Consider the following 12,040-nt stretch of genomic DNA (forward strand, 5'->3'; position numbering starts at 1 on the left):
CTCAAAGTTTTTACTACTTCTCCATGAATTTTAATACCTACTCCGAATTTTTCTTTTGTTTCCTTTACTGCTTGCTCAATATACAGATTGAATAACATCGGGGAGAGGCTACAACCCTGTCTCACTCCTTTCCCAACCACTGCTTCCCTTTCATGCCCCTCGACTCTTATAACTGCCATCTGGTTTCTGTACAAATTGTAAATAGCCTTTCGCTCCTTGTATTTTAACCCTGCCACCTTCAGAATTTGAAAGAGAGTATTCCAGTTAACGTTGTCAAAAGCTTTCTCTAAGTCTGCAAATGCTAGAAACGTAGGTTTGCCTTTTCTTAATCTTTCTTCTAAGATAAGTCATAAGGTTAGTATTGCCTCACGTGTGCCAACATTTCTACGGAATCCAAACTGATCTTCCCCGAGGTCCGCTTCTACCAGTTTTTCCATTCGTCTGTAAAAAATTCGCGTTAGTATTTTGCAGCTGTGACTTATCTGTCAACACCTGCTTTCTTTGGGATTGGAATTATTATATTCTTCTTGAAGTCTGTGGGTATTTTGCCTGTCTCATACATCTTGCTCACCAGATGGTAGAGTTTTGTCATGACTGGCTCTCCCAAGGCCATCAGTAGCTCTAATGGAATGTTGTCTACTAAATTAGTTACGAGTAAGAATTAATGAAGAGCCCTAAGCATTCGATCCTATCTACATTTTGTCGATCTTATATTCTGATATAATGTGGCAGCCCTTCCTGTACAAGAATCATATCATATAATTTTTAAATGAAATCTTTGCTGCAATTTGGACTTTTTTAAATGTTCAAAGACAAGTGTAGTAGAACTGTCTCAAAACAGAAAATTATAAAAAATATGTAGTTTATTCATATTGTATTTAAGTACCAAATAAAGATTCTCTGTTAGGCTGCACAAATAAGTTTCATTGCCTTTCCTTGATCACTCTACCACGTTTAACTAGAAAGAAGTAATGTGTTAAATCTGAGCAAAACAGTACTGCTTGTGACAATAGTAGATGTGCTGACCGCAAAGTTAAGATGTTTACCATCACAGAATTTTTTTTTACTCACGATATTTAAAGGTTCACAATTTTTTTTTTTTTTTCGAAGATATCATTGTTAAGTGCGAACATGAAATTATATTCGTTTACAACTAACAGTAAGCAAATGCAAAATGTGGTTATACTTAAGAGCGCTTACAGAAATACTTAGAAAGGAAGCAAAATTTGTTTCTTAAACTTATTTACAGTCTCAATGTGAAAAATATCTTGTAGTTATAACTCACCTAATCCCTATACATACTTTATGCAAAATAAATAATTATGTCGGTAATGTCAGGACGCGAAACCCACTGCTCAGTGCAATATTTGTCAGTAAATTAACGGATTATATTTCAAAGACGTTGAGGTTTTGAAAACTTTCTAGTGTTAACTTGCATGTGGAGATCTTTTTTACCACCATAATCCATATCAGAAGAGCTGTATGACAAAGAGGAAATAGACGGCATGGAAGGCGAGTGTAAAACCTATGCAACTGCAATACAGTCTGGATTTAAACAGTAACTCAGGAGAAATATTTGTGTGTTACTTTTCATTTATTTAATTTCGCATATGATTGTGAGAAGTATCCCTATAGTAGAAATAAACTTGGTTTGTAGAATTACAGGAGCTAATCTACATTCTTCGATTGAAAACTCGGGAAAAACCATAGCCAATCATAGTCTACAGTCAGCTGTGTGACGAATGCATTTTGCGCGCAACGCTCTAGCTGGACACAAATCAGCATCATTCATGTCACCAAATATACAGTGTTGCCAATTCCGCGAAATGGACAGGTCAGTTAGTGTTGTAGCATCACCTGCGACATCTGTTGACCGACGGGAAAACTATTTTTACGGTTGCCTGTTCCGCCGTAAGGACGGTCAATCTGTTTCTTACGTGATCTGGGAACTTATGCTCTGTACTGTCTTTTGTCAACTAAGCAACATACTGCCTCTGTACACATCCTCATAGCATTGAAACTTACTGGGAATGACATATGATAGATTTGGAGTTTCGCTTGGTGTTTAATGACCAATGCTACATCCACTCCCTTTACACCTAAAATTCTGCTCACAATGCCCATCAAGTCCACACATTTTACACTGTGGTTGTTTTCATCCCTTCTGAATGTGACCTGAACATTCAAATCAAAGCAGTAGATAAGATGTCCCTTCTGCCCCATATTCCCATTACTGTGTCTATCTCTCCAAGTTCTGCGCCACCCTGATGGCACCAGCTAGGTGCCTTGGCAATTCTGCCCACACAGTCTCAACATATTGGGTGGCAGTCCTCTTAGAAATGCACCTAGAGCCCTATGTTCTGCTTCTTGCAGAATAATTTTTTCTGATTCATAATTCCCTGACATTTCATAAGTACTTGCATTAATCTTTCACATTCTATCCACAAAACTTTCAACAGACACATTCTGCCTTCACAATACTCTATTTAATTGCTCAAAAAAAATCCGAAGCTTCTTACAGTGGTCCATCAGACCCTCAAACATCAGCACATTAAATCTTCATAATACATAACAAATGCCTCTGCTTCCCCTGTCAAATGCACCATGGTCACCTGTAACAACTGCTCATCTGTCCAGAAACTCAGCCTAGGAGCTGACAATAGGACATCCACAAAAGCTAACACATCCTCCATTACTCTGACCAAAAAGGGACTAGGCAAGCTGGGGCTACTGATTTTAATGATGGATTGGTAAGAATGGATGAGACCCTGTCCTCTCTTACAGCATTCAATTTGTGATACCCTTCCCTTAGTATAGTAATTAGAAAACGTGTTCTTTTTCTTCATGATATTGAAAAATAACATTGATCATTTTATAGCAATGTATTTCAGTTTTAAAAAAGGGACCATCACACAGTATATTAAAATTTTTACTTAACTTTAAGGTGGTGTTACCATCTAAAGGCCTTTTGTAGTGTGCAGTTTTGATATCATTTGTTAGGTACGGGGTGTTCGGCAACAAGGCATGAAGCTAATCTTTTCATTACACAATAAATTTGGCTTTATTCACAATCACATAGAGATGATCAACATTCATTTTCAGAGATTCAAGACACAAGAATAATACATACTAGTTAAGACCATTTCCATTCTTCCATATTGTGAAGAGCTTTATGCACATTTCCACTGTTAACCCCAAAATCACTCTGATACCATCAGCAACAAGAGACAATAATATAAGACATGCTATTGTTTCTCATACCTTCCAGAACATTCTACAAGCCAGTACTATACTAGTGTGTCTTCTGATTTTATATTCTACATCAGATTTAATTTGTTAAATTTTTCTTGAGAATATGTATTTCTTTCAAGACTTTTAAGTATGACAGTTGTTGGTAATATTTATAAAATGTTCACAATATTCAGCCTTTAAACTTCTTGTCATATTGGGATGTCACTTACCTATTGATATAAAATTAAAAAATATGAACATATATAAAAAACGAAGATGCTGTGACTTACCAAACGCGAAAGCGCTGGTAGATAGACACAATAAAAAACACACACACACACACAACTTTCAAGTTTTCGCAACCCAAGGTTGCTTCATCAGGAAAGAGGGAAGGAAAGCGAAAGACGAAAGGATGTGGGTTTTAAGGGAGAGGGTAAGGAGTCATTCCAGTCCCGGGAGCGGAAAGACTTACATTAGGGGGAAGAAGGACAGGTATACACTCACGCGCACACATGCGCACACACACACACACACACACACACACACACACACACACACACACACACACACACACACACGCACACACACGCGCGCACACACACACACACACACACACACACACACACACACACACACACACACACACACACACACACACAAAAAGTCTTTCCGCTCCCATGATTGGAATGACTCCTTACCCTCTCCCTTAAAACCCACATCCTTTCGTTTCTGGTAAAACTTCATCCGATGAGTGTGACTAAGCAAGCTGGGATCTCTTTACTTCCTCTCTTGTTTTGCCATCTGCCTCCTTAATATTATTTTACTTTTATTTTTGCCTAATTACCTTTAATATACATGAGCATAATCTGAATTTCCATAAAAGAGAAAGGTTGATGCTCAGTCTTAAAGAATATAGCACCAGGCCTAATTTTGTGATTAGTTTTGTGTATGTAATGTATTTCCTAATATATTTTGACCATTCCTAGTTAATACCTTTGTTATAGGGTGAAATCAGTAACTGTTTCATGACTTAGGTTCTATTGATGACTTATAAACAAACATAAATTGTGTACTAATTATAAACATTTGGAAGAAGAACTACTAGGTTTGTTAAAGTATTTGTCTCCATTTGAAAACGTATTAGCAAATCCAGCCCTTAATTAACTCTAAAATAATTACCAGGTTTGTCAAAAGTATTGTTTGTATAACTATATCTGTTAATTTCTTTATTTAAACAAATAATTCGGCCTAACTTTTGTGGTAGAGGAAACTGTTAAAAAGAAGGAATTTTTCAATGTATTCAGTTAATTGAATGAGTTATGTTTTAATTGTAATTTCTGTAACTTAAACACTGAAAATTGTATAGTTTCAGTGCCTATTATTGTGAGGATATATAAAGGCCCAATTTTTGGTCCAGCTGATTTTCAGAGGGAAATTATGTACTTTTTCAAGTAGCAACAATGCATCAACTTTAACAATGGAATTAGTGTAACACAAATAGGTCATGGATTAAAACAATGACAGTGTCTGTTCAATTTATTTGAGAAATAGTGTCACACATACCTTATTATTCTGCATGAACTGTGAACTGTGTGGTTACGTATTAACTTCTCATAGATATTCAACAGCAAACTATTGTAGTAGTATGCTGATGTTTGCCTGCAACCTATCAATTAGGCTTATCATTTGCTGCAGCACTGGAATATAAGATCTATTTCCATTCACACTTTCCTCTTCCTTATTGAAGCTGGCATCATGTTTGTGGATTTCTATGGCTTCCCTGAACAAGTGAGTGCTTCCTTACTGAAGCTGTCATCATGTTTGTGGATTTTATGGCTTCCCTGAACAAGTGAGTGGGGTAGTTCTTCACTGCAGCAAGAACTTCTGTGTTGGCAAATTTTATTATGTGGTCAGTCTCTCTCAGAGAGCCTCTGTGTCATATATGTTCAGTGATCTTGGTGTTGATGGATCATCTAGTCATTCCTGCACAGACTTTTTCACATAAAAAAAAGTCATGTGACTAGGGCCTCCCGTAGGGTAGACCTTTCGCTGGGTGCAAGTCTTTCGATTTGACACCACTTCGGCGGCTTGCGCGTTGATGGGGATGAAATGATGATGATTAGGACAACACAACACCCAGTCCCTGAGTGGAGAAAATCTCCGACCCAGCCGGGAATCGAACCCGGGCCCTTAGTCTGTCGCGCTGACCACTCAGCTACCGGGAGCGAACACTTTTTCACATGTACGGGGTGTACAGTACATTTCTGACAGAGCATGTGGATTGCTTTTGTCCTTTGCCAATCTTAGGCACACTTTGCTCTTCTTTATTGGTTTGAAAATGGTCTTTATGTCATGTTTGGACCCTATATGGCTGATTCTGTCCATCATCCTGGAAATGTGTGGTAGAAATACCTAGCTGATCTCCCTTCCTTCTGACATGTCACTTCTCTATGTATTTGATTTTGTGACACTTCCAGTCCAAGTGGTGGAGTACCCATTGCTCCTCAGAACATTTTCAGGTGTTGCACATTGCGTCTGAGGTCCTGAAACTCACATATTCATCTTACATGTATTTTGAGCATATTAATCATTCCCCTTTTTTGCTCAGATGATGATTTAATGGTTTGTGTAGGGCTGGCACGTGTGTGTGTGTGTGTGTGTGTGTGTGTGTGTGTGTGTGTGTGTGTGTGTGTGTGTATGTATGTGTGTGTTCAACGCATGTTGGTGGGGAGAAGACAATTTTCATTGTCATTGAGGAGAATAGTACATAATAAGCAGTTTTTAGTACATACATATCCTTACAATAATTGTTAATCATGTTTATGGCAAATACATTCTTTGACAGCTTACAGACTAAGGAATCTATATGCATATCCCATTTGAGGTTGTCCTGGATTATTGTTGCCAAGAATTATGTCCATTTTGTCCTTTTTACAGTGTCGGTTCCTATAGATAATTACATGCCAGATTCTTTTTGTTTCCTTGTGTTAAATTCCATTATTGCAGTCTTTGAAGCACTTACATTTAGATGGCTTCCATTGACATACTTGACTATTTCATTGGCTACACTGTTGCACAGCACCTCAAGACAATCATAGGCATTGTGTTTGTACACAATTAATGTATCATCTGCGTACTATTTTTTTCTTTTTTTTGTATTTAGGAGAACAATACTGTATATTATTAACACAAATCAAGAAAAGAAGGGGACCCAAGGCAGGACCTTGAGGCACTCCATATTCGATAGCAATAATTTTGGATTTGAAAGACACACTGTTTGTTTTAAGCAAGAGAAATCGTTTTCTATTCCTCATATATCATTTTATCAACTCATAGGCAGTTCCTCTAATACACAGCAGGTTCCACAGCTTGTCAAGTAATATGGTGATGTTAGCACAGTTGAAAGCTTTTTCTAGATCAAGGAACACTCCACCAACATATTCCTTGTTCTCTATGGTAGTTATTATTTTGTCTATTAATTGTGCTGCAGCTACTGAAGTTGACTCATTTTTCATAAATCCATTTTGATTTTCAAATATTAAGTTGTACTGACTCACAAATGTCATTAGTCTAGCATAAATAACTTTCTCAACTACCTTAGAAAATGCAAGTAAGATTGAGATGGGGTGGTCATTTTCAATTTTAGCTTTTTCACCTTTCTAATGAATCAGGGATACTTGTGCTACCTTTAGACCATCTGGGAAACAACATGATACAATTAATCATTTACCACTGTGATTATGGCATCAGATATTTTGTCTATACATCTTTTCAGTGTGTTGATAGACAATCCATCATAGCCTGCTGATTTCTCTCTATTGGCAAGTGAAACAGGAAACTAGTAGTGGTAGCACTGTGTGATGGCTTGCAAAGTATGTGCATAGTGTGAATCACCTAAAATTTGCAATGCAGATGTTATGGAAATGGAAAGTGCTATCGATGTGTGGTTTTCACAGAATGGGTTGGTAGTCATGAGCTCATATTGTTAACCAAAATAAAGATTGCAATAATGCTTAGAAAGTGTATTTTTTGTGCAAACACATACTTCTTTAAATGGAACAATGCCTATTGACATTAAGAAACTAAAGTAGGGCAAATAAGAATGTCAGTGGTGTTTGTTGCAGGATTATAATGCAAATCATTTATGAGATATCATACTTCGAAAAGTTCCCACACTGACATCTGTTTGTGCTATTCAGTCTGTGTAGTTGCTTGGTACAATGTTGTTACATTTGCTTACATTGTGTTTGCATGTTCCTTGAGTGCATTGTGACTTACTAGTTAGTTAGTGTGTGACATTCCAAGCAGGTGGTCATGAGTGGATGATGGCATTTACTAATGCAGACAAAGCACATATGCTCACAATGTATGGAGAACAAGAACATAGGAAGAATGTACTTCATTCTTCTATGTGTGTGTGTGGAAAGATATCCTAATATACATAAACCATCTCAGCAACCAGTTATGTGACAGCGGTAGTGTAACACCTACACAACATAACAAATGGAAGCAAGTGATGTTATAGCTGCTGGTGCAGCTGATCCACATGTTAGCTCTGTGCAATCACATGAGGAAGTGGCATGACTCAGGCAAGTATCCTGTGCATTCTCCATTAACATAGGTTCCATCCACATCACATCTGTCCCCATTAGGAACTGCAAGAAAACATTTATGAGAATAATGTTAACTTGCATACATGGGCATTATAACAAGATACTCCAGATATATCTGTGTCTTATTTAGTGATGAAGTCACATTTACCAATCATGGCCAGATAAAGGGCCGGAATATTCACTGTTGGCCAATTAACAGTCCCTGGTGGCTCTGTTAGGGGGAACATTACTTTCCATGGAGTGTAAATTTATGGTGTGGAATAGTGAACCATCAGCGCATAAGTCCATTTTTCAGAGACAGAACAATGAATGCACATAAGTATCACAACCCCCTATAGCCCATTTCATGTAGGATGGTGCTTCCGCACATATAGGATGATCTATAGAAAAACATGGAGGGGATGAGGTTTGTGCATGCAGAGCAGCAGAGAGTGGGCAATCAGAGTCCGTGTTGCGGAACTGCATTGTTGTGGACAACAATCATGTTCATTTGCCTTCGGTACATTGTATTATACCTTCAAATCTGTGAGGGAATAATACTTTTAAAATTGATTTTGATCATTCATCTACATGAGAGAAATCTTATCTGTGAGTCTTGAGGTTGTGTCCGCTGCTCCACAGCAATTGTCTGTGTGATGTTAAAGGTGAGAGCAGCTGATACAGCTTTGTGAAGACATCAACTACAATTTTTCTCAAAACAATAACTGTCTAACAACAAGAGTATTGAAAATAGTTGCAATAATTGCCATTTATTGCAATTTGGATTATATTCTAAGTAAAAATTAAATACATAAACAAATAAAGTTCAAACTCAAACAAAAATCATTTTATTCGTTTGACAACTGCTTCTAGTCCATATAATTTTGTAAATATGTATAATGCACATATGTTGGTGTGCTTTACTGCAGTTCAATGTAAAACACTATATGTATAAAAGAATTACTGGTAGCAAACACAAGTGCAAAAGACTATCATAAAGATCATCAGTGTGTTGCTGTATTTTTTGGTGTCAGCAGGCATAATGAGTTTAAACTAACTCATTTGACACTACAGAGGGAGAACACATTTATGATCTACTGAACAATGTAACAATTAACCATCATCTGTGAATAACTCAATGGAATGCTGACTGATAACATCAAAAACCACCAACATCTCAACACGTAACTCTCCATTTCATTTTAAGGTACTTTCAAATTCATGCCAGAAAAATGACAAGGGTTTGTGTGTCCAAATACTGGAGTTTTTTACGAATTCATATCCAGCCACATTCTCATGAGTAATACAACAGGATGGGAAAAGCTTAACTTCTCCTTGGGCAATGTGTTGAACATTACAGTCTGAATACTTCACAGGCTACATATTCATAATCAATAAAAGCTACGAAGTTCTCATGCATAATGTATGCAATTGATATGTTGACAAAAACGTTTTTAAACTACAAGTCTTTAAAACCAAGGAAGATCATTACTTTACTCTGTTTCAAAGGCTACACTGTAATACCATCTGCTTTCTGAGTCCATGTCCAAACTAACTGATTGTAAATTTAGGATGATGCATTCAAGGCTTTTATCCATCTTCACTTCCTTGTCAAAGTCTTATTTCTGAAACTGTTCAGTGTGACACACACAGTGTTCCAATGCAGTCTATTGTTTCATGCACAACCCTCTCAGAGTCTGTTATCTTGAATGTTTTGTTTTTTTTTTTCCCCCATGTAGCTTGCAACCTGTGCTCAGATTAATTGTATCAGATTATACTGACGGTAATATGTCAGGGTTCCCTGGTGCTCATACTTGGTAATTTCTCTGTAACACCCAAATGTTAACTGGCACAGTAATTAGAATGACTGACTGTGAAGCTAGGTAGGGCAAGAATTATTCAGTGAATCACTTCTTGAAAGTAACAGCATTCATTTCCGAATGGCTTTCCTTACACCTAAATACAAGTTTACTCTCAGGAGCCAAATGAGAAGAAGAGCCAGCATACAGAACAAGTATCCAAGAACCTTTTCGTAAAGGGAACTTTAAAATGGCCAGTACCATCACTGATTTTCCAGCTGATATTAATGACATGATTCTGATTCATCCATGTTTCATCTAGGTGATATACATAGAACTACCTCCTCCTCTTGTATCATGGATCTCTATAATGGAAATGGTTTGTGCTGCTTCTATGTCACTTCTTTCAATTAAAAACTCTCATCTTAACATATTTGAAACTAATATATTTTAAAATTCTTTGCACTGATGAAGCGCTACTTCTGAAGCCAATGTGCTCAGGTGTAATTGTAACAAGTTTTTGTGATGTTGGGTATCCCCTTCTTATATACATTTCAAATACAGAGCACTTTAAAACATCATTGTCAAAATCAGCTACTTGTGTTACAGGTTTCTTGCGATTTTGATGATTTTCAGACCACACGAAAACAATTTTTCTCAGGTTTTTTCAGCTCTGACACTTTTGTTTACTGTTCTCTATACAGTTCTCTTGCTGACATTTGCTGCTGCAGTTTGTTCTTGATTCTTCAAAATGTGAAAAATAGAAGTATCATTTCCAGAGACACATTTGAAAAAGTTATAAATGTGGGACATAAACCACCTCAACTGCTTGTGAAGCATCTACATTACATCTACTTGATTACTCTGCAGTTCACAATTAAGTGCCTGGCAGAGTGTTCAAAGAAACACCTTCAATCTATTTCTCTTCTTGCTTGAACAGCACACAGTAAAACAAGAACACTACAATATTTCCATGTGAGTTCCAATTTCTCTTATATTACTGTGATGATCATTCCTCCCTACGTAGGTGGGCACCAACAAAGTATTTTTCACACTCTGAGGAGAAAGTTGGGGACTGAAATTTCATGAGAAGATCATGTGACAACAAAAAACCTCTTTGCTTTGATGATTGCCAGCCCAATTCATGTATCATGTCCATGGCAGTCTCTCCCCTATTTGGCTAAAATACGAAATAAACTGCCCTCCTTTAAACTTTTTTGATCAATCCTATCAGCTGTGGGTCCCACACCTGACAGCACTACTCCAGAAGAGGAAAAAAAAGCATAGTGTAAGTAGTCTCTTTAATAGACTTGTCACATTTGCTAAGTGTTATACCAATAAATTGCAGTCTTCTGTTTGCTTTCCACACAATATTATCCATACAATAGTTGCATTTTAAGTCATTCGAAATTGTAACCCATAAGTATTCAGTTGAATTTACAGCTTTTAGAATCATGTGTTTTATCCTGTACCCAAATTTAGTGATTTCATTTTAGTACTCATGTGGATCACTTCAGACTTTTCATTATTTAGAGTCAATTGCCACTTTTCTCACCATACACATATCTTACCTGTCTTTTTCTAATTTTTTTTATCTCAGATGGCTTTATAAGACAGTCAATCACAGTATCATCTGCAAACACTCTAAGAGGGCTGCTCGGATTGTCTCCTAAATCGTTTGTTAGATCAGGGACAGAGGAGTACCTATAATACTTCCTTGCAAATGCTAGGTATCACCTCTGTTTCACTCGACTTTTTCCATCAGTTACTACATACAGTGATATTTCTCACAGTAAATCATGAATCCCATCACAAAACTAATACAGTACTCCACTGGCACACAATTTAGTTAAAGTTGCTTGTGAAGAACTTCACCTTTATTGCTGTCACATGACATTTTCATTTGGAAATCACACTAAAAAGTTTGCAGATACACATTTACAGCCATACTGCTACAAGAAAGTAACATTGACATCTGAAAGTATAATTCAGTCACCCTGTGAATGAAACTGCATTGTCGCAAAATATGGGAACAGTGCAGATGTAGGAGAGAGATTCTCACAGTCCAGTTTGTAACTTGTGGCTAGAAGCTCAAAAAGAGAGTGAATCTTACTGGCTGCTTCCAGTAAATGGTGGGAGATGTGCAGAACATCTGACAATAGGGCTGCCTTCCAACATGATGTGAACTATAACAGACCATCTTTCACGGATGCTACAAGATGGTCCTCGGTAGATGAGGAGGAATCTATGGTACCAACATGACAACTTTCCAGCCCATAGTGCACAAAGTACTACAATATGTCTTCACAAATGGTTTACCAATCACTTGATTGGATGTCGTGGACTTGTGTCTTGGCCAGCCCATTTTGCGGATTTGATGCCTGTAGACTTTTTCTGTGTCTAAAGCTGAAAGACACT

At 37.2% G+C, this 12,040-nt stretch overlaps 1 protein-coding gene across 1 annotated transcript in view; it reads right to left on the minus strand.

Moving 5' to 3' along the window:
- The window catches only part of LOC126412383 (carboxypeptidase B-like), a 235,916-nt gene that overhangs the window by 73,265 nt on the left and 150,611 nt on the right, over nt 1-12,040 (minus strand). The gene's annotated exons all lie outside the window — the stretch shown is intronic.

The sequence above is a fragment of the Schistocerca serialis genome, chromosome 1 (genome assembly GCF_023864345.2).
Source record: "Schistocerca serialis cubense isolate TAMUIC-IGC-003099 chromosome 1, iqSchSeri2.2, whole genome shotgun sequence".
Classification (NCBI taxonomy): Eukaryota; Metazoa; Arthropoda; class Insecta; order Orthoptera; family Acrididae; genus Schistocerca; species Schistocerca serialis.